Source organism: Castor canadensis, chromosome X (assembly GCF_047511655.1).
Source record: "Castor canadensis chromosome X, mCasCan1.hap1v2, whole genome shotgun sequence".
NCBI classification, from domain to species: domain Eukaryota; kingdom Metazoa; phylum Chordata; class Mammalia; order Rodentia; family Castoridae; genus Castor; species Castor canadensis.
The window spans coordinates 33,882,443-33,906,180 of NC_133405.1; the positions used below are offsets into that span (position 1 = coordinate 33,882,443).

At 37.1% G+C, this 23,738-nt stretch overlaps 1 non-coding gene across 1 annotated transcript; it reads right to left on the reverse strand.

The window, feature by feature from the left end:
• Nucleotides 1-12,585: 12,585 nt before the first annotated feature.
• Nucleotides 12,586-12,717, reverse strand: LOC141420141 (small nucleolar RNA SNORA51). The gene has a single exon (XR_012444827.1). It is a non-coding gene; the product is annotated as a small nucleolar RNA SNORA51 (small nucleolar RNA).
• Between the last annotated feature and the right edge of the window lie 11,021 nt (nt 12,718-23,738).

Sequence of the window (23,738 nt, forward strand, 5' to 3'; positions counted from 1 at the left end):
CAGAAAGATCCTAAATCAATGACCTAATACTACAGCTCAAACTCCTAGAAAAACAAGAACAAGCAAATCCCCAAACAAGCAGAAGGAAAGAAATAATTAAAGGCTGAAATCAATGAAATAGAAACCAAAAAAAAAAAAACCATACAAAGAATCAATGAAACAAAAAGCTGGTTTTTTGAAAAAATAAATAAGATTGACAGACCCCTGGCAAACCAGACTAAAATGAGAAGAGAAAAAACCCAAATCAGTAAAAGGAGAAACGCAAAAAGGGAGATAACAACAAACACAACAGAAATCCAGGAAATCATCAGAGATTGCTTTGAGAACCTATATGCTAATAAATTTGAAAATCTTGAAGAAATGGACAGATTTCTAGAAACTTACAACCACCCAAAACTGAACCAAGAAGATATTAATCACCTAAATAGATCTATGACACAAAAAGAAATTGAAGCAGCAATCAAGAGTCTCCCAAAAAAGAAAAGTCCAGGACCTGATGGATTCACTGCTGAATTCTATCAGACGTTTAAAGAAGAACTAATACCAACTCTCCTTATACTGTTCCACGAAATAGAAAAGGAAGGAAAACTGCCTAACACATTTTATGAAGCCAGTATTACACTTATCCCAAAATCAGGCAAAGACACCTTCAAAAAGGAGAACTATAGGCCAACCTCCTTAATGAAAATGGATGCAAAAACCCTCAATAAAATGATGGTAAACCGAATTCAACAACACATCAAAAAGATCATATACCATGACCAAGTCGGCTTCATCCCAGGGATGCAGGGGTGGTTCAACATACGCAAATCTATAAATGTAATACAGCACATCAACAGAAGCAAAGACAAAAACCACTTGCTCATCTCAATAGATGCAGAAAAAGCCTTCGACAAGATCCAACACCACTTCATGATAAAAGCTCTAAGATAATGAGGAATAGAAGGAATGTACCTCAACATTGTAAAGACTATTTATGACAAACCCACAGCCAACATCATTCTTAATGATGAAAAACTGAAACCATTTCCCCTAAAATCAGGAATGAGACAAGGGTGCCCACTATCCCCACTCCTATTCAACATAGTACTGGAATTCCTAGCCAGAGCAATAAGGCAAGAAGAAGAAATAAAAGGAATACAAATAGGTAAAGAAACAGTCAAAATATCCTTATTTGAAGATGATATGATCCTATACCTTAGAGACCCAAAAAACTCCACCCAAAAACTCTTAGACACCATAAACAGCTACAGTAAGGTGGCAGGATACAAAATCAACCTACAAAAATCATTAGCTTTTCTATATACCAACGACAAACAAACTGAGAAGGAATATATGGAAACAATTCCATTCACAACAGCCCCCCAAAAAATCAAATACCTAGAAGTAAATTTAACAAAAGATTTGAATGAACTCTACAAGGAGAATTACAAACTCCTGAAGAAAGAGGTCGAGGAAGATTACAGAAGATGGAAAGATCTCCCGTGCTCATGGATTGGTAGAATCAACATAGTAAAAATAGTTATACTACCAAAAGCAATCTACATGTTTAATGCAATTCCCATCAAAATCCCAATGACTTTCACCACAGAGATAGAAAAATCTACTCTAAAGTTCATTTGGAAACACAAGAGACCACGAATAGCCAACACAATACTCAGCAAAAAAAGCAATGCTGGAGGTATCACAATACCCAACTTCAAACTATATTACAAAGCAATAGCAATAAAAGCAGCATGATACTGGCATAAAAACAGACATGAAGACCAGTGAAACAGAATAGAAGATCCAGATATGAATCCACACAACTATTCTGACCTAATTTTTGACAAAGGTGCCAAAAATATATGATGGAGAAAAACAGCCTCTTCAACAAATGTTGCTGGGAAAAGGGATTATCCATCTGCAAGAAACTGAAATGAGATCCATGTCTATCACCCTGTACTAGTATCAACTCAAAATGGATCAAGAACCTAAATATCAGACCTGAAACTCTGAAGTTACTACAGGAAGAAGCAGGAAACACTCTGGAACTAATAGGTATAGGCAAGGACTTCCTCAGTACAACACCAGCAGCCCAGCAACTAAGAGAAAGGATGGACAAATGGGACTTCATAAAATTAAAAAGCTTCTGCACAACAAAAGAAATGGTCTCTAAACTGAAGAGACCACCCACAGAGTGTTAGAAAATATTTGCCAGCTGTACAACAGACAAGGAACTGATAACCAGAATACACAGGGAACTTAAGAAAGTAAACTTTCCTAAAATCAATGAACCAATTAAAAAATGGGCAACTGAACTTAATAGAACTTTCTCAAAAGAAGAAATTCAAATGGCCAAAAAACACATGAAAAAATGCTCACCATCTCTAGCCATAAAGGAAATGCAAATCAAAACCACACTAAGATTCCACCTCACCCCTGTTAGAATAGCCATCATCAAAAACACCACCAACAACATTTGTTGGCAAGGATGTGGGGAAAAAGGAACCCTAATTCACTGCTGGTGGGAATGCAAGCTGGTACAACCACTCTGGAAAAAAAATTGGAGACTCCTTAAAAATCTAAACATAGATCTGCCATATGATCCAGTAATCCCACTCCTGGGGATATACCTAAAGAAATACAACACAGACCACTCCAGAGGCACCTGCACTCCCATGTTTATTGCAGCACTATTCACAATAGTCAAGTTATGGCAACAACCAAGATGCCCCACTATTGATGAATGGATCAAGAAAATGTGGTACTTGTACACAATAGAATTTTACTCAGCCATGAAGAAGAATGAAATCTTATCATTTGCAGGTAAATGGATGGAACTAGAGAGCATCATTCTGAGTGAGGTCAGCCAGGCTCAGAAGACCAAAAATCATATGTTCTCCCTCATATGCGGACTTTAGATCTAGGGCAAATGCAGCAATGTGGTTGGACTTGGATCACATGATAAAGGGAGAGCACATACGGGAGATATAGGAATAGGTAGAAAACCCAAAACATGAAAGCATTTGATATCCCCACTCCAGAGGAGCTAATACAAAAACCTTAAAAGCAACAGAGGTTATCATGAGAAGGGGATCAGTAACCAGGGTAAAGATCAGTTAGACATGAATCAACATGGGTCATAACACATGTACACGAAAGCAATGCTAGGAATATTTCTGTATAGCTATCCTCAACTCAACTGGCAAAAACGCTTTGTCTTCCTTATTAGGCTTGTCTCTTTTCTTCAACAAAACTAGTGATAAAGGCAGAATAGGACATTCCTGGAATTGAGGGGGGCAGGGGGGAGAAATGACCCAAACAATGTATGCACATGTGAATAAAAGAATAAAAGAAAAAGTTATTACCAGTCAAACTCTTTCACAACATCTTGTAAGCATCCTGATTGAACACTTCTTTTATTCAAAGACTTGTACATTCAAACAGAAGGGAACTACATGTCTCCTATTGAGATGCTACTTCCAATTCAGCCAGTATTAAATAAGAGAAAAGATGAAAAACATAGGGAGCAATGAGAAAATAATGTCACTCAAAACAAAAGTCTATAAGACCCTTTAAGACCCAATTTACAGAGATACTTTGCAATTCTTTTACGCCTAGATCAGAGAAAACGGTTTTGAAAGTGCTGAGCTTAATTGATTGGCAGTCACACTAACTCAGACCCCAGAGACTCCAATTACATATCCTATCGTATGCAGGGCCTGTGGAAAGCAGACTTTCCCCTGAGCTTAGTAGATGGGTTTCACAATCAAGTGTTATGATTAACTCAAAGTTCTTCAAGAGAGATGGAGGATACCAAGTTTCTCTCATCCTTCATGCAGGTTTAAGAACGTTAACTCTATTAGAAATGTGACACAACAGTGAAATTGAGTGGAATGTTAGAACAATCCAATGAGTTGGTAAACTGCTTTGTTTCCCCAGGTCACTTATCCTAGTATGCTAATGAAGCAAAAGATGGGAGATCACATTTTCTCTTCTACAGTTAATGACTTTGAGGCTATAGAGATAGGCCTCAGATAGACCAAGCACTTATACAATATGTGTATAAATTCATAGGAGCTTGGAAAGCTTCAAGCACTTTCAAGTGGTTTCAAGCGTATTAGTCTTGCTTTACACAAAGCATAAGTCTGGCGGATGATAAAGAAATAATTGTGTTAATCAAAGAAGTTTGGTAGTGAATTATCCACTCCAATGATCCAGATAGATTTAATGTTCTTTGAACATTCTGAATCAATTCTTTCCTGGAGGGCTAGTGGGTAATTAGCATTTCATTTAGGCCCCATTCACATTCCTCTTTGATTCTACACAAACAAAACAAGCCAATGGTTTCCTATAATCGAGCCTAAATATTGGCCTTAAATGATGATTCCTCCATGGGAAGAGCTCAGATATTACACAAAACTCAGGTTTGCAAATCCCTTCTTCCTTAAATGTGTCAGCTGTCCTTAGAAATTGATATTATCTATGGAAGATGGTAAAGATGAGGTCAGTGTGAACCAAAGAAAACTCCAAATCAAGGGATAGCTTAGAAGAAATACAGTTGTACTGCTTTCAAATACATTCAACTCAAATAGGACTCAAAATGCTTTAAAGAATTGTTGCCCCAGAATGGCCCTCAGAGACCTACTTAATGAACAATTAGGAATTATTTGTAGTTGACAAATTGAAGTTTTTGGGAGGGGGAGGTGGTGGGAAAGAGGGTAGGAGGATGAATACGGTGCAAATAATGTGTACACGTGTATGTAAATGCAAAAATGATACCTGTTGAAACTGTTCCAGGAATCAGGGGAGGTGGGAATGAAAGAGAGCAGTGGAGGGGTGAATTCAAGTATGATATATAAAATACATTGTCAAGAGAATTTGTAAGTGCTACAATGTATCCCCACCCAGCACAACAATAAAAAATTAATAATAAAACAAACTGAAGTTTTTTAAATACTTTAAAGACTTAAGGGAAATAAATAGTTGTATATGAAACCAAGATTAAATCTTCAATGAATAAAAGTTTTACCAATGTGGGCAAAATGGTAATAAATATTGAAATTGAGTGATGAGTATAATAAGGTTTATTTTATTACGCTGTTTTTGTGTATGTTTAACAGTTTCCATTATGATGTCCTTTTTGAAGACCTTCCTGAACAAAAGTAACTTTCAGGTCAACCCTCTGAATTATTACTAATTTGAAATTATTAGGATTAATATTAGAGCTTTGACTCTTAAAACTTTTTATCAAGGCTCCCAGGCTCTTGTACTTCACTTTCCCAAACTCAACCTGCCTATGTTCAAGGTAGAGATAAGAGTAACTGGGATCCTACAGAGCCAAAACTTGTTCTGCTTCTAGTGAAAATATCAAGAGAAAGATGAGAGAATAGAAAAGAGGTGACATTGGGACAGAAGATGAAGGGTTAGCTTTGAATGCCAAAGCCTGTTTTGATGGCATCACCTGCTGTCAGTTTTCCACTTTCAGAGGATCTGTTATGGAGAGAAATTGTCCTACATTCTCTCTCTTACCTCAGTTCTGTCAACTGCCATCATAAGTAGACTACTTTCCCCTGGCCAAAATAAACTCAGCTAGATGGAAAACCTGTGACAAAGGCCAGTTGTTCACCACAATGAGGGAAAGACTTTTCTGGCTCTGGAGCATCTTGCATACTAGACAAGATGCATACTAGGAAATTTCTTAGTCAAACACATTACTCGTTTGTTTTTATTCCACAGAAAATCTTAGAGGAGTTTGGAGGGGCTGGACAATGAAGCTTAGACATCATCCTTTATGTGAATTTTTTTTAAGCAAGAGACTATTTCCATGCAAGAAGCAGTGACTCTTATAAGCAAATTGCACTCTTCCTATGGCAAAGTAAACTAAGTTAGGAAGATATACTACAAAGTGAAGTACAAACAAGTTTTGTGGTACAGTAGGCTCTTTTGAGACTTCTGAACTATAAAATAAAGAAGAAAAGAGAAGATTGGATAAACTGCTGTAGTTAATTGCTTGCAGCAAATAGCACATTCATAAAACTACCGTTGTCTCCATGGAGACAGCTAGGCCTAGAAACTGTCTAAAAATTAAACTACAAGGTATTACAGATAAGTGTCAGGGAGCCCAGGGAAAAAGAAAACCATCCCCAACCATCTCAGATTATAATCCTATCTTGACACCATGGGATGCAATGATCCTGTGTTGTTTCATTTTTATTCTTATTCCCACTGGATGAATTTCCTTTGTTTTACATGAAGAGGAATCTAAGGCTGAAAGACTCTGGGTGATTGAATTGACTTTAATGTTCATGAGGGAAATTGTATTAAAAGAAGCCTTAGGTGTGCATTAGACCAAATGACCTTCATACTGTTTGCCAGACACGTTTTAGATGATGTACATGCTGCTCATCTAAAACACTATGTGGAAGGTACTGTGGTAGGTAGTAGGAAAGGGTACTTTAAATTTTTCAAAGATGCTTTTACCACCATGATTACATTTTACCCATTGGAATTATCACTGACCATATTCTTTAAGCAAGGAAATTAAAACTGAGGAAATGGACAGACTTGCCGAAGTTAACACAATCACATAGTAGTGGATTTAGAATTTGAACACTGCTCTCCTAAAACCAAATTCAATATTAGTTTCAATTATACAGCACCCTAATACTCAACGGCCTAACCACAATGTGATCCATACTAGGATGAATTAAATCACATAACTCACATGACCCAAAATGATTTTCATTCAGTTGGTAAAATTTTATCAAGCTGTATACTTACAATATGTCAACTGCTCTGCATGTGTGTACATTATACTTCAATAAAATTTCTTGAAAACCTTCTCTTCGCTCTTTGTTATTCTGAAAATGTGCTTTATGTCTTACCCTGAACCAAAGGGTAAGAATGTTTTGACATGGAATCCAAGAAAGTCAAAATAGCTTTTTCCACAGGGTTAAATATTGTGTGGTCACTTAACTAAACTTCAATTCATTTAACCAAATTGGTTAAATAGCCAATCTAAACTCAAGTGGCTATTTAATGAAAGAACTAGGATTGGACTTCTGTTACCAAATTCAGTGCTCTTCCACTTCATTAACTGAATCTATCACCTTTTAATTGTATGTTTGGTCATCATATATACATATGACTTAAGTAACAAATACATGAAAAAGTACACTATTCCTGAATTAAAAAACAGGAAAAAATGAATAACATATGCCTTTCCCAATTCACACCTCCAAGTGAGGTTTAAATCTAAAACCTTACAAAAAAGAAGTTCTGAGCTGGGCATAGTAGTACATTCCTGTAATCCCAGCACTGGGGAGATTGAAGCAGGAGACTAATGAGGTCAAAACCAGCCTAGACTATGTAGTGAGACCCTATATCAAAAAAATATATAGGGAAAAAGAAAAAAAAGAGAAAAGAAGCTCTATCATAACTCTAGGAAAGGTAGCTTTTCTAGGAAAGAAGTCAACTGAATAAAAGGTTTAAAATCCTCAAAGTTATTAATCCTGGCTTGAGTTTCACAAATTATGTTATCTGCATGCCTCAGCTCTTTTCCATCTACATATGATAAGCATATACCATAATGACATAGCTTTATAGTATCTCAGAATATTTGAAAGCATAAGGATATCTTGAATATTAACTCTCATTTTCCCCACATTTACCTGGTCACCAAATCCTATAAATTAGATTAACAGTTAATTGTATACTCTTTACACTTACTTAGACTACTTCATCAAACTGACCACTCTCCCAATCTTTCTCAACTCCAGTTCATCCTCCACACTCCACCAAAGTTATATTTTTAAAATCAACCTGGCTATGTCATGCTTCCTTTAACTCTTTCTTTCCTACATGATAAAGACCAAACCCTCATACTAAAAGAGTTATGTATAAAATTCTTCTCTGTCTGGACCTCATATACTTTTTATACAATGTCATTTTATGTCTTTCCTCCTGATAGCTCAGACCCTATGGAGACAATACTCAAACTGACATACTTGTACCCTCCTTTACTCCTCTGAAAATCCTTGCTTATCCCTTAGGACTCAGTTCAAATTTTACCTCTTCCACAAAATCTTCCCTGAGCTTTCCATGAAGAATCCCTCTTTGCTGAGCACTAGTGGCTCATGCCTATAATCCTACCTACTTGGGAGGCTAAAGTCGGGAAGATCACAATTTGAGACCAAACTAGGCAAGAAGTTTTCAAGACTCTATCTCAAACAATACCTGGGGTATGGTGGCACACACTTGCCTGCCCAGTTATGGCGAAGCATAAAATAAGAGGATTACGGACCAAGCTAGCCTGGGTAAAAACTGAGACTCTTTCTCCAAAACAACCAGAGCAAAAAGGGCTGGAGGCATGGTTTAAGCAGTACAGTGCCTGCCTAGGAATCTGGAAGCCCTGAATTCAAAACCCATTACTACCCAAAAAAAAGAATCCCTCTTTATACTTTCATAGAATCCTGGGCATACAATTATAGTACCTGCCTTACTTGTAATAACCAGTTAGTATTGTCAGTTTGTCTTTTTCCTGAGTTTCTTGAAGGGAAAGTTGTATCTTTCCATCTCTGTAGCCTAAACATATAGCACAGTGCCTGGCCCAAAGTGTTGTACAATAAATGTTTGTTAAGTAAATCAGTGGCTGTTTATGCTCAACATATAACATAATATATTCTTTGATCCCTTTATTCTTATTTGAAGCTTTTGTCTAAGGATTTGGGGACTTTAAAATTGCCATCTGGATGAAAGAAAAGCTTATCTTAACTATATCTTTCCTTGAGAGCTGTTGACCATTTTGTTGATATGAGGGACCATCAAAGTCTATTTTTTAGTCTTTTTCTAAGTTTGATTTAAGTTTCCTGACATTATATCACATCTCCTAAAAGTAGAGCTTATTTTCCTCTTTCTCCTTTAATTTCCCCACTCGAACTTTATCCCTTCACCAAGGGCTGATTTTCATTGCCTGTATTTAAATAAACTTCCAACCCATTATGCAATTTATACCAGAAGGATGGTAATAAAATAGGACCTTCTCCAAGATCATTCATATACTCTCTGATATCTGGGAAAGTGCTGGAAGAAAAATAGGCAGATAAATCAATCTGTCATGTGGATCTAAGGAGACTGTACAAACACCTTATTTCCATAACAACATTGTACTTGGTGTCCCAACATAATAAATGAATATGCTATGACTGAAGACTAAACAGAGGCTAATGGTAAATGCATTAATTAGTGACCTGTTTACACCTCTCCTGGGAAGGATAGCCATTTGTTACAGCTGCTGTCATGCAAGAATACTGACTGCAGTCGGGTCCTCATTCTGGGAATTCATATAAATTTGTGAGTATCCCACATTATCATTTGTTGACAGGCATTAATGACACTAATGAAGGCAAAAGAGCTTGATTCAAGCACACAAATGATTAGAGTTTATAAAAGATATGTGAACAGGGCCCTCATTTATGAATTTATTAATGATAGACAGCTAGAAGTTAAAAGGAAGATGTCTAGACATGTTTTTATAGCACCTCCACCTCCTTCAATCAAAGATAATTCTTCTATCTTTTTTAGTTATATGACTAAGAAGACAGAATATTCATAGTCTGGTAAAAGAAATCCAGAGAAAAGAGAATACATCCAATTCAGTTAGATTAATGACCATTATAATGGTAATAGTGTCTGAAATTAAAAGATCACCAGCTATTGTCTTAGAAAATGTGTGATGATGGATGCAAATTAGAAGGTTTATTTAGAGCAGAAGAAGCATCTAGTAATCATGCTTAAGCCTAGCTGAAGTCTTCAAGTTTAGAAAAAGATCATTGTATTATTAGCAATTGCCTCTTATATCATTGATTTCTTAGGTAACCATGCTCTCAACATATAGTCAAATTTTAATGGGGAAAACTGTATGTGTTGACAATGCACTTTCATTATTTTTGTTATAAATAAATCTTTCCATCTCTAATCAAGGGAACAACAGAATGCTATTGTTTGCACAGGCTCATGCCTTATAGTCATCTATTTGTATTCTGTAAACAGTTGGTTTGACAAATTTGTAGATGAGTTTCATTGGGGACACAAATACAAAGCACCAAAACGACTGCTAAAGATAAACCATTTTATTTTATTTTATTTTTTATTATTCATATGTGCATACAAGGCTTGGGTCATTTCTACCCCCTGCCCCCACCTCTCCCTTACCACCCACTTCACCCCCTCCCTCTCCCCCCCACCCCCTCAATACCCAGCAGAAACTATTTTGCCCTTATTTCTAATTTTGTTGTAGAGAGAGTATAAGCCATAATAGGAAGGAACAAGGGTTTTTGCTGATTGAGATAAGGATAGCTATACAGGGAGTTGACTCACATTAATTTCCTGTGTGTGTGTGTTACCTTCTAGGTTAATTCTTTTTGATCTCACCTTTTCTCTAGTTCCTGGTCCCCTTTTCCTAGTGGCCTCAGTTGCTTTTAAGGTATCTGCTTTAGTTTCTCTGCGTTAAGGGCAACAAATGCTAGCTAATTTTTTAGGTGTCTTACCTATCCTCACACCTCCCTTGTGTGCTCTCGCTTTTATCATGTGCTCAAAGTCTAATCCCATTGTTGTGTTTGCCCTTGATCTAATGTCCACATATGAGGAAGAACATATGATTTTTGGTCTTTTGGGTCAGGCTAACCTCACTCAGAATGATGTTCTCCAATTCCATCCATTTACCAGCGAATGATAACATTTCGTTCTTCTTCATGGCTGCATAAAATTCCATTGTGTATAGATACCACATTTTCTTAATCCATTCATCGGTGGTGGGGCATCTTGGCTGTTTCCATAACTTGGCTATTGTGAAGTGCCGCAATAAACATGGGTGTGCAGGTGCCTCTGGAGTAACTTGTGTCACAGTCTTTTGGGTATATCCCCAAGAGTGGTATTGCTGGATCAAATGGTAGATCGATATCTAGCTTTTTAAGTAGCCTCCAAATTTTTTTCCAGAGTGGTTGTACTAGTTTACATTCCCACCAACAGTGTAAGAGGGTTCCTTTTCCCCTGCATCCTTGCCAACACCTGTTGTTGATGGTGCTGCTGATGATGGCTGTTCTAACAGGGGTGAGGTGGAATCTTAGTGTGGTTTTAATTTGCATTTCCTTTATGGCTAGAGATGGTGAGCATTTTTTCATGTGTTTTTTGGCCATTTGAATTTCTTCTTTTGAGAAAGTTCTGTTTAGTTCACTTGCCCATTTCTTTATTGGTTCATTAGTTTTGGGAGAATTATTTTTTTAAGTTCCCTATATATTCTGGTTATCAATCCTTTGTCAGATGTGTAGCTGGCAAATATTTTCTCCCACTCTGTGGGTGTTCTCTTCAGTTTAGAGACCATTTCTTTTGATGAACAGAAGCTTTTTAGTTTTATGAGGTCCCATTTATCTATGCTATCTCTTAGTTGCTGTGCTGCTGGGGTTTCGTTGAGAAAGTTCTTACCTATACCTACTAACTCCAGAGTATTTCCTACTCTTTCCTGTATCAACTTAAGAGTTTGGGGTCTGATATTAAGATCCTTGATCCATTTTGAGTTAATCTTGGTATAGGGTGATATACATGGATCTAGTTTCAGTTTTTTGCAGACTGCTAACCAGTTTTCCCAGCAGTTTTAAGACAAACCATTTTAAAAAGCAACTGGTTTGTTCAGTGCAAGAAGCAATTAACAAAGTCAATCACATGATTAAATTAGTCTTTTAGTAATTATGCAATTGAAGAGATCCATCACTTCAAGTAAAGTACTTAGATCAGAGTCCTGAGTAGGTATAATCATATTATACTGTGAACAGCACATTATTTCTACCAAGTTGCATTATCAAACTGAAAATCCCAAAAATTAAATTATGGATGTAGCTATATATCCTGAGGGCTAAGACAGACAAAGAGATGCCTGCCACCTTTTCAAAATTATCATTTTTAATATTATAGTAAGACATTAAAATTGTATAATGCCACTTAAAAGCCACAAAATGAAGGCAGAGATATTGCATTTTAAGAGAATGATTTCTCATTTAGTCTGCTAGGTTTTTTAGTGTCTGTTTTAATAGGAATTTGGCTTGAATTAAGAGCAACATGAAGCTGAAATTCATAAGAGACCTAATACTATCCCTGATTTGGTCTCAGAATTAAGAGATAGATGACTTCCCATTGCCTCTCAGAAGATTTTTTTAAGCATGTTAATTCTGCTAAGATGCTGAAAGCTCTGTGGTCACAGAATCAGGCACCTCCCCCCAACCCCTGCCCATAGAACATGCAGAATATATATAGCTTCCAGCTGCTTTGTGTTACAGATCCATATTTTAAAATTAGAATTGGGCCTCTCTCTATTCAGTGTCCTCCTGTTGCCTCTAGGTTCAAGCAATCACAAATCATCAAGTGGCATCTAAGGTTCAGTTACAATGGGGCTATGGCTCAGAACCAGGCAGATCACCCAGGCTATAGAGAAAGGCTGATGGTGGAGGAAAGAGAAGTTAGGCACAACTTTAACTGCCTAGACACTCAGATTACATAGGAACAAACTGGCCTTATTTGCAAGAAATTTTCTTATTTTTTTTTCCCACTCCATGTTTCCCCATTCACAATACAGACCGGACACAGGGCCTGGGCTGAGGTGCATATAGGGGAAGTTTACTTTGCCTCCTCTTTCTATACAGTCAGTGTAAGAACACAGCCTGTGGTAAGCACCAGGAGGCCTCGTCGTTATTAAGTAGCTAGCTGATAATGGGACAGTTTAATTCACACAGCTGCACTGGATATGCATCACAAACCAAGTTTATTAAGTTATTTATTTCTTCATTAATGTAGCAAATATTTATTGGTTATCTATTATGTACCAAGCATTATGCTTGGTGTTAGGAATGCAGCAGTGAACAAGATATATATAGATACTGACTTTTCAGGATTTTTTTTGCTTGTGCCAGAGGCAGCATACTGTAGAGGTTGAGGACTCTGCAGACTATCTAGGGTACTGTAAATCCTGGCTCTTCCATTTACAAGCTTTATGACTGTTCCAAATCACTTCCCCTCTCTTAGTTTCCTCATCTGAAAAACTGGGCTAAATTGAACTGATTCATTGAATTGGTCTGAGAACTAAATGGGTTAACATGTATAAATAACTTAGAACTATGTCTGTCACATAATAAGCACTACATAAGTGGGTGTTCTTGTTAACTATGGTCTGTAGTGCTGCTGACCATTCTAGAAACAGCAGCCCATAATCCATGAATTATTTCTTCCAAGGTACAACATGGCTTCTCTCATCACTCATAGTTTTTCTACCTCTGAGGCAAACAGGTCAATATAACTTCAAGATCTTCTGCCAATAAAATTCTAAGGGGAATCTCTGCCATCTCTTAGTTTCAATTATCTCATCCATAGATGAGAGCTTGTAACTAGATGATTTGGTAGTAGTGATTAAAAACACTGGGTTTGCTGGATATAGTGGTGCATGCCTATAATTCCAGCACTTGTGAAGCTGAAGTGGGAGGATCATGAGTTCAAGGCCAACCTGAAATACATACTGAAACCTTATCGTTAAAAAAGAACTGGGTTCTCCAGCCACCGCGAGAACCCCAGAAAGAGCCATAAAACACCCTCAACACTGGAGCACGCACCCATTTGACAAAGACAATTTGATTTGTCCGCAACCTCTAAAATATTCATCCCACTTTGATGGACTATCGTTTTATAAATATAGATTATCATTAACCTACACCAGCAGCACGCTGTTGGCCAACCCATCACCACACCACTGGTTCGGGAAGAAGACGTCCAATAAAAAAAATCATTACCTCTGTCTGCAGAAAAAAAAAGAACTGGATTTTGGACTGGCAAAGCAGCTCAAGTGTTAAGAGCACCTGCCTAGCAGTCATGAGGCCCTGAGTTCAAACCCCAGCTTGAATCAAAAATAATCCTGGGTTTTAATAGTGGCTTTACTATTTAGTAGCGCTGTGATCTTGAGCAAGTCAATCTAAACAGCTGTTTTGTGTCTTTGGTGCACAGCTATTTCATCATTTTGTGTCTAGAAGAAGATTTATTTTTATTCATTCTCCTCAAGACTTCTTGAATCTGAAGACTCATATCATTATGAGTTTTGGAAAATTCTATTATTATCTTTTTTAAATTTGCCTCTCCATTATCTGCCTTTAGATCCTCCATTAAGAACTCATTTTAGGCATATGTTAGACCTTTTTTCTTATCCTTCATGTCTCTTAACCTCTCTTCAAAGGTGTTAAATAGTAAACACAAAACCCTAAGATATCAAGATTTAGGCACTCTGTAACTTTGATTACAAAAATGCTGTCAACTAACCTAGTCAAACAGACAAATAGTTTGGCTATGTTTTTAACTTGATTAGTCACCTCAGTGAACTATGCTGTTTTAATGTCCTAAGAGTTACCAAAGGGCTGGTGGAGTGGCTCAAGCATAATAATAATAATGTCCAGCCATGTGCTTCCAATGTTATTCTCAAATCAGTTCCTTTTTTTGTTTTTGGTGGTATTGGGGTATGAGCTCAGGGCCTCAGGCTTGCTAGGCAGGTACTCTACTGCTTGAGCCACTCACTCACCCTCTCAAATCAAAAGCTATTCCTCCTTTTGAAAAAAGACACAAAATTATAAGTAAAAAATTAAAAATTACTCATCTCCCAAATTAAAAAATATTTGCCAAAACATTTACAAACAAGCTTATACTGATGTCACATACTATAAAGGAGGACCAACAATGGTAATTATCTGCTTCCAAAATGGAGAGAAAAAAACTCTCAAAATATTTTTGCGTTTGTCAAATTTAATGAAAAATATTTCATCTAAGTCAATATCAAAGTTCTAATTGCCCTTCTATAATGCACCTCAAACTATGTATGATTCTGAGGCTTACAAGAAATCAAATCGGAGCCCCTGACCTTAAGGTATTTATAGTCTCTTCGGGAAAACATAAGTTAACCACATGAAAAAGAAAAGACCAAAGGGAAAATAGTTTCATTTAGCATTTTCTGTGTGCTAGGCATGTCCACATCTAATCTTCACTACATTCCTGCAAGGTGTATTATCCATTCGTTCAGTCACTTAAATGATACGGGTATGTCCAAGGTCATTCCACTAGTAAGAGTGGTCTGAATTCTAGATCCATTTGCACTATACCATATTACCAAATGTTTAATAAAATCATACAGAGTAAGAGTAAGTGAGGAGCATTGACAAGAGAGGCAGTACAGCATATGGTTGAATTCATGGAATTTACAGCAGACTAACCTCAATTCAAACACCAGCTGTGTGACTTTGGACAAGCTACTTGACTTTCCTTAGCTTCTTTCTTTATCTACATAATAGATACAATAATGAAATAAAGTGTACATAAAGAACTTCAAATAATAATTTCCAAATTAAACAATAACAGCAAGTATTAGTATAGCACTGATTTAAAAAATTATTTTTAAACCCAAAACTAACCTTTCAATTTCTGCTTTCTAAGGTAGAAGACATATTTCAAACTAGTGGGGATATAGTCCCTTCCCCACACAGAGATTGGTGGGAAAAGAGAAGTAAAATACATCTGCTCTGTCAGTTCTTTTGTGCTGCTAAAATAAGAAGCTTTGGAAAAGATAGACTACATCCAAAAACACTTTGGATATATAAAAGGAGACCCTGAGCAATAAGGGGTATAAGTCAAATTTTCTTAACAACATAGAAATATAAAGCCTCTCCATCAATCCAAGTCTTGAGTTGACATCTGGATAACAAGAATTGTGGGAGTTCAAAGAGGAGGTTAGATGAGATTGGAAATCAGCTGTGACTTATCACTCCACTGATTGCAGATTTTCTTCACCTAAATTGGCTGTGGAGGAGGGATCTCTTTCTTTCATCATTGCTTCATGAGCACCTCTTTCTAAACCTTGCCAGGTAATGGAGGTTCTTGTTTCCTGCTCCCACTAGGGAGTAGGAAAAAGCTGGGTCTCCCTGCTAGAACTTCAGAACAAGCTATTAAGAATAACCCTAGAGGGTCATCTGAGGAGTTGGGTCTTCAGTCGGACCTGACAGGATGGACTGGATCCAACATGCAGTGAGAATTGAGAAAGGAAGATTCCAGGAAGATGAAAATAGAAATAGCACCTCTGTGAGTCTAGGAATGAAATCTGCCTTGGGGAAAAAAATAGGGCCTAACTCCCTCTTGAATACAAAATGATCCCAGTATTCTTTGATTTCCACATGGGGGAAAAAGAAAGGTAACAACCAAGCAGCTCTGCTTGGGTTGGGAAAGGAGAATGAAGACATAACTGAGATAAAAAAGAGCTACCTCTCTCCAAATGTAAGCCTGGAAAGGTTCCCTTATACTAGGTCACAAACTAGGCTATAAAAGGGTTATTTAACCAGTGATTTTTCCCCAGTCCAATATTCTGATTCTTAGTGGATGAGCACACTTAATCTCTCAACTGTAAAAAGGTTATAGCACCTCATACCAAACTTACTAAATCAGTCAGAATCAAATTTAGCTGCATCTGACAACAAAAAGTAATAACAACATTGTCTTAAACAACTTGAATTTAAATACTGTATCTGTGAAGGTCTGCCAAAGAAAGAGAGCCAACAGAATATGTATATGTGTGTATACATACATATGTTTATGTGTGTATGCATACATATATATATGCACATATGTAAAGAAAATTCTTTTAAGGAATTGAATCATGCCACTGTGGAAGCTGACAAGCCCAAAATCTACATGGCAGACTAGCAGAATTTCTTTGTTACAGTCTCGAGGCAGAATTCCTTCTCAAGGAAACCTCAGTTTCTGTTCTCAAAGTTCTGATCAAATAAGTACTTCCCACATTATGGAGAATAATCTGCTTTATTTAAAGTCAACTGACTATGTTAATATCCTCGTTGTGATATTTTAATATAGTTTTGCAATATATTACATTTGGAGAAAATTGGGTAATGGGCAAATTAGATGTCTTTACTATTTTTCATAAATGTATGCATATCTATATTCTCTAAAAATAAAATACCAATTTAAAAAATAAATTTAAGAGGCAAGGCATGATAGAGTATACTTGTCATCCCATTTATTTGGAATTCAGAGATTAGGAGGATCAGAGTTCAAGGCCAGCCCAGGGCTGGCAGAGTAGCTCAAGTGGCAAGAGCACTTGCCTAGCAAGCATGAGGCCCTGAGTTCAAACCCCAGTGCCACAAAAAAAGTAAAAAAAGGCCAGCCAGGGCAAAAGTTAGCAAGACCCCCATCTCAACCAGCAAACTAGGCATGATTGGGCATGATGGCACATAACTGTTATCCCAGTTATGTAGGAGGCATAGGTAGGTGGATTACAGTCCAAGGCTGGCCCCAGGCAAACATATGAAACCCTATCTGATGGTACCCTCCTCTCATCCAAACTAATGTGGGAAGCACAAATAGGAGGATTGGGTTCCAGGATGAGCAGGGCAAAAAAGCAAGACCCTATCTCGAAAACAACCAGAGCAAAAAGGACTGAAGATGCGGCTCAAATGGTTGAGCACCTGCCTAGCAATTATGAGGCCCTGAGTTCAAACCCCAGAACTGCCAAAAAGTAAAAACTAAAGTCAACTGACTATAGTGGTTACTCACATTTATAAAATACATTCACAGCAACATTTAAACTGATATTTGACCAAACAGTTGCATACCATAGCTTAATAAATTAAGCCGGTAACAACACTATGGTAATATTGAAGTGTCTACTCACTTTTACCTATTTGTTCTTTAAAATAATTAATGAGTTAAATTTTTTACCATTGGTATGTTTTACTCTTTATTATTTCTTTTTTTACAATTTTATTAGCATATATTAGTTGTACAGGAGGATTTCATTGTGACATTTACATATATGCTTACACTGTATCTTAATTAGATTCACCCTCTCCATTGTTCTCCCTCATCTCTCCTCCCCCTTTTAGGACAATTTTGACAGGTTTCATTGTCCTATTTTCATACACGTACACAGAGTACATCCATCATATTCACCCTCATCCACCCTCAACTTATGTCCTCCCCCCTTGCACTGGTAGCCACCATAATGCAACACTATTCATAATAGCCAAGATATGGAATCAGGCTAGGTGCCCAACAACTGATGAATGGATAAAGAAAATGTGGTATATACACATAATGGATTATTACTCAACCATAAAAATGAAATTATGTCATTTGCAAGAAAATGGATGGAACTGGGATCATCAGGTTGAGTGAGATAAGTCAAGCTCAAAAAAGGCAAATATTGTATATTTTCACTCATATATGGAATCTGGACCTAATAACAACAATAACAAATATAATAATATGACATGATTGTAAAAGGGAGACTATTTGGGGGGGTAAATAGTGGGAAGGTGGAAGAGGAAAGAAAAAGGTGATGGAAGGTGAATATGATCAAAGTACACTATATACATGTATGAAAATAGTTTAATGAAGCCCACTATAAACTGGTAAGAATGTTTTAAAGGGGGGAATGTAGGATAAGAAATATTAATAAAGAGAGTAATTTTATCTAAGTATACTATATGAATGTCTAGAAATATCACAATGAAACTCCTTTGTACAATTAGTTTAATGCTAATAAGAAAAATTTTGCTTGGTGTGCCTACTCCCAAAATGCCTTCTAGAATGCCCTACCCCTAAAACATCTGGTCACACCACATCTTTCATATGATCAAGCATGCGGGCCACACTTTTCTGACTCTATAATGGTAATTACAGGGGATATTGGGCAGAAGTTGTGCTTTCTCTAGGACCACCTAAAGCAATAGGCCACAAACCCAACCAGTACTGTAGCAGTTGAACCTGCCCACGGCTACTGATAAAAAGTACTGACCACCTAACAGAGAAGAAAGATATAGCTCCTTCTCCTCTATCAGAATGCTCTAAATCCTCCCTGGGATGGTAGAAACTGTAACCCTTAATTCCTCTCTTTGCCTACAGCGCCCCCTTTTATTCTCCATTAGGTCTCTTCAAGAACCAGAAATGGCCTTAAAACATGTTTAGATTTAACACTCTGTGAGTCTGTGTCTATGTAAAGATACATTTATCTAAAGAAAGCAGCTGCTATAGTCTACCCACAAACTAGAAAATTAATCTTTCAGCTAATTTACAAATTTTCTTAGGAATGCATTCCTATAAACAAATGTTGTCTAACCTACTATGTTCAACAAATATATGTGAAGCTTCTAAGGTTTAAAAACAGAGGCTCCTCCCCCAACCTCTCTTGGCTCCTTGTTCATCACGCCCCCTTGTGGGCTCTTATGGGTGCTTTTCAGAATCCCTGGGGCTCTGCCAGAGCACAGTCTAAAACAATACAACAGAAAGATTTCTACATGTCTAACTAGACAAGCGTGGATATGCATAAGAGAAGCAGTACTTTAACCCCTAATCCTTATATCTACCATCTTTGGGCAGGTACTTAACATCATTAGGCCTTTAAAACTGGAATAATAATATCTTCCTCAAATAATTATTGATAATATTTTATGCAATTTCGTATTTTAAAAATTTTTTTGAAAGCTAGGTATTACATACCCCAAGGATACTTTGGAAATAAAGGTTGTGTCTTAGGGTAATGTGATAACCTTTAAGCTGGTTCCACTGACTAAGGAAGATTCTGGGCTATAGTATTTAGACTCATAATCTGTTTAAGAGAGGAAGCTGCCTCCTGATTTGTATGTTATTAAGCTCAATAAACCTGCCTGGATTAGTTGATACTCTGAGTTAATTGATACATTTTTTTCCATTTGAAGAAACTGATCAGCTGGAGGCTAAATAAGATGGGAGAAAAATAGATTACACAAATTTAAACAGATGACTTTATGGTAGGACTTATCAGAACTTTAACATAGATAATGAATTTCTAAAAGCATCACAAACTTATTTAACTGTAACAGAACACTTTTATTCAGTAGAATCACATTTTGTGGAACACCTACAGAGCACAATTTGGGAAGTGCTACTTTGCAGAAATGCATAGTACATGGCTGTTTTATTATTACCACTTATAAGAATGTCCTACTATTTCTACCGCACTTGTTCTTAATCCTAAAAGAGCCCAACAGATCTCCAGGATGCTTCTAAGAGTTCCATTAGAGAGTTTCACAAAACATCACATGGTCTTTCCTTAACTGAATTTTAATACCAGCTAAAATTATACTAGATAAAATTAAAGCTGAAATGTTTCAATTAAAAATAGAGCATATAGATTAGAAGATTCAAGATGGTGGAGCACTGTGCCTCCAGGAACTAGACATAAAACATCAGGTTCATGGCTTCAAAGAAAGGCAGGCAAGTTAGTAAGTTAGGGAAGGGTACCAATAGAAGACTAGACAGATAGTAGCTACAGAAAATCACAGAATACTAAATTTTAAAGCCCTAAAACAAAGGCAAAACCTTGTCTGGATGGAATCCAGAACCATCTCTCTTCCACAGAACAGGATCTGCTCCATCTCACAACCATTCCAGCCCAGTTTTGTTGCTGTTATTATTGTTGTTCTGTTTTGTTTCATTTTGTTTTTGGCAAGAGTCACTTGTACAAAAGAACTGCACAAAGGGCAAAGTGCAGGTCAGCAAACTTTCCCCAGGCCACTGGACAGAAGCCAACTGGTATCTTTGACCCTCTTCCAAGGGTATTGAAAAGAGCTTATTGTGCACAGATTGCTGGCCCCATCCATACAGTATCTGATGAGGGGCTGCATGGTACCTGGCACCCTGACAGAGATAGTCTGTGGACCACCTTTTGATATACTGTCATTTTGGATGATTCAGTCAACTGCCACAAAATGAACACTGGTCCCTAGGCTGATTTAGACATAATATAAGCTTTCTTGAGATGCAGAAAACTAAAAGGATTATAACACAATCTACCCACAGATTTTATTTTCTAACAATGATTCATTAGGTAATGTATTACTAATTTATTAATAATTTATTAACAAAACAGAAAAATTAACCCTTTTAATTACCAGTAACACATTACTTGGTAGGAGCAAAAACTAAAAGAAATAGAAACTCCTAAGTACAAAGTAAATCTCTTTACCTAAGTAGAAATGGTATAATAAGCATCTCCCTTTCTTCTTCCCCTCCTTTCCTTTCTTCCCCTGTTTCAGAGAAGACATCTGAAACAAGGTCATGTCTTTCTCATTTGCTTCTGGACTGTTCTGAGATGTTTCCAGAGTACTTGGTCCTACCACTTGAGACTGAAAAGTATTATTCATTCATTGTTTCATTCAGCAAATACTTACTGAGCAACATCAACATATCTGACACAACTCTAGACAATAGAGATAGAGTAGGGATTGAGAAAAACAAAGTTCTTGCTCTCATGGAGCTTGCATTCTATTGGGAGAGGCATACATGCAACAAAGTAATGAGATTATATAGAAAGAAGTACAGAGTATGATGAGATCATATAAAAGAGGCTCCTAATCCAGTATTGAAAGCAAGGGATAGATTGCTTGAGCAGTAAGTTTTTCCCTAAGAAAGTATCACCTAGTGAATCCTGAAAATGAAGTATAGCTGAGGGAACAACAAAAAGAACACAATGTTTTCACAGATTTGAAATAATTTGAGTGTCACTGGACATAGCATGTAGTGATGGGGGGTTGGACACACAATGTACAGGAAAGGGAAGTAGAAATATTAAAAAGATGTGCATTGTTTCCCCAATACCTTCTGTTTCCATGTGAGCTCTCCCGAAAAAACATGAATTGAGGTGGCATTCTTATTCACAAAGATACTCCAGTGGCTCTATCTGTGCTTCCTCTCCCCTCCCTTCTTTTGGTGAACTATTCTTCCTCCTTTTTAGCTCTAAATGCATGGTCCAAACTGAGGCTACAATCCTTTTCACATGATTTACACCCTGGCCATAGTAATTGACTGTCAAGTGAACACTTGCTCCAAAACAGGCCAGGGATAAACCCCAGACTCCTGACCAGAGTGACTAGTCATAGTGAAGCTAGTCACATGGCCCAAGACACAAACCAATCTGAACTCTTCCACAGGTGTTCCTGATCTGAAGCTAGCCAGGAAGAACACCCTCCTCACTTGTAGAAGTGCTATGAGGATGTGAGCTCAGAGCTACCAATAGCCATGTTTGCCACCATATAGAGAATCCTGCCTCCAGTATGAAAATTGAGCAAACATTGAGAGAGAGAAGCAGACATAAGAAGATGAGAAAGATTGCTGACAACTTCTGAGCCTCTGGTTTTAGTACCTAAAGCCAACATTGAGGTTGCCCTGGTTTCTGTTCTTCCCAAGGCCTAGTTGTTCACCTGGTATCCTTCTTATAAATGTCTTTCAACAGAAGGTAGTTCTAAGAAGGTATCAATCAAATGCTTGTTTGCTCTCTTCTTGGCATGTTCTCTGGACTGCTTTTCTCAAAATGGGTATGTAACAACCATAAATATGTAGCTTATTTCTAACTTGCATAAGGCATTCTCTTCATTTTTTAAATCTTTATTCATTTTCTCCCCTTTTTTTCTGTGGACCGGTGTTTGAACTCAGGGCCTTATAGTTGCTAGGCAGGCATTCAACCACTTGAACCACTCCTACAACCTTCATTTTCTCTCTTCTGAAGAATTTGAAATCAGTAGTCAAAACAGAATAAGGTTCACACAAGACTGACAAGGCCTCCTCACATCTGCTTTCCTTACTTATTCTCCTGGCAGAAGCCATTGCTCCCCGGGGCCTATTAGCTATGGGTGAAGGAAAAAATAAAGTGGACCCCTGCAGAGTTTTCCACATGCTTCTAGCCCCTACCTTAAATCACCCTAACCACTAACAAGGTGCCCAATTTTTGGAAGAAAGGAGGTCCACAGAGCAAAGGACAGAACAGAGACATCCAATAGAATCTACTGCTGACTCAAACTCAACTTACTAAAACAGAACTCATTGTCTTTCCTCCTAATCTAACTCCCTGAATTCTTCATTTTTAATTTTATTATTTTGCTAGTCACCTGGGCCTGAAATTGTGGGATTTACCGTTAATTTCTCTCTCTACCTATAGCAAGTAAGATACTGATTCCTGCCCATTTTTTTCTTTGAGATGTTTTTTTATACCCATTCTTTCACCTTTATTATCATTGCTTAACCTCATATCCAGGATATGTCATTTCCTCCATGAGCAATTTTTGTTTTAAATATTTGATTGACAAATATTATATATATTAAAGGTATGCAATGTGATGATTTGGCAAATATGTACAGTATAATGATTTTTCACAATAAACTTAATTAACACAGTTATAGTTACCCACTCTCTACATTAAGCCCCAGCTCACCTTGTAACTGTAAGTTTGTACCCTTTGATCAACATCTGTCCATCTTGCCCACCTTCCCACCCCAGGAAACTCTGCTTCTATCAGTTTTAATATTTTTTAGATTCCACATATAAGAGAAAGAATATACTGCTTATCTTTCTGTGCCTTTTTTCATTTAATTCAATGTCCTCCAGTTTACTCATGTCACAAATGGCAGATTTTTCTTCCTTTTGTGGTTGAATAATGTTCCATTGTGTATATGTAGCACATTTCTTTATTCGTTCATTCACTGAAGGACACTTAGGTTATTTCCATATCAGGGCTTTGTAAATAGTGCTACAATGAACATAGGGGTGAAGATGTCTCTTTAATATACTGATATATATCCAATAATAGGATTACTAGATTATACGAGCTCTATTTTTAAGTTTTTGAGAAATCTCT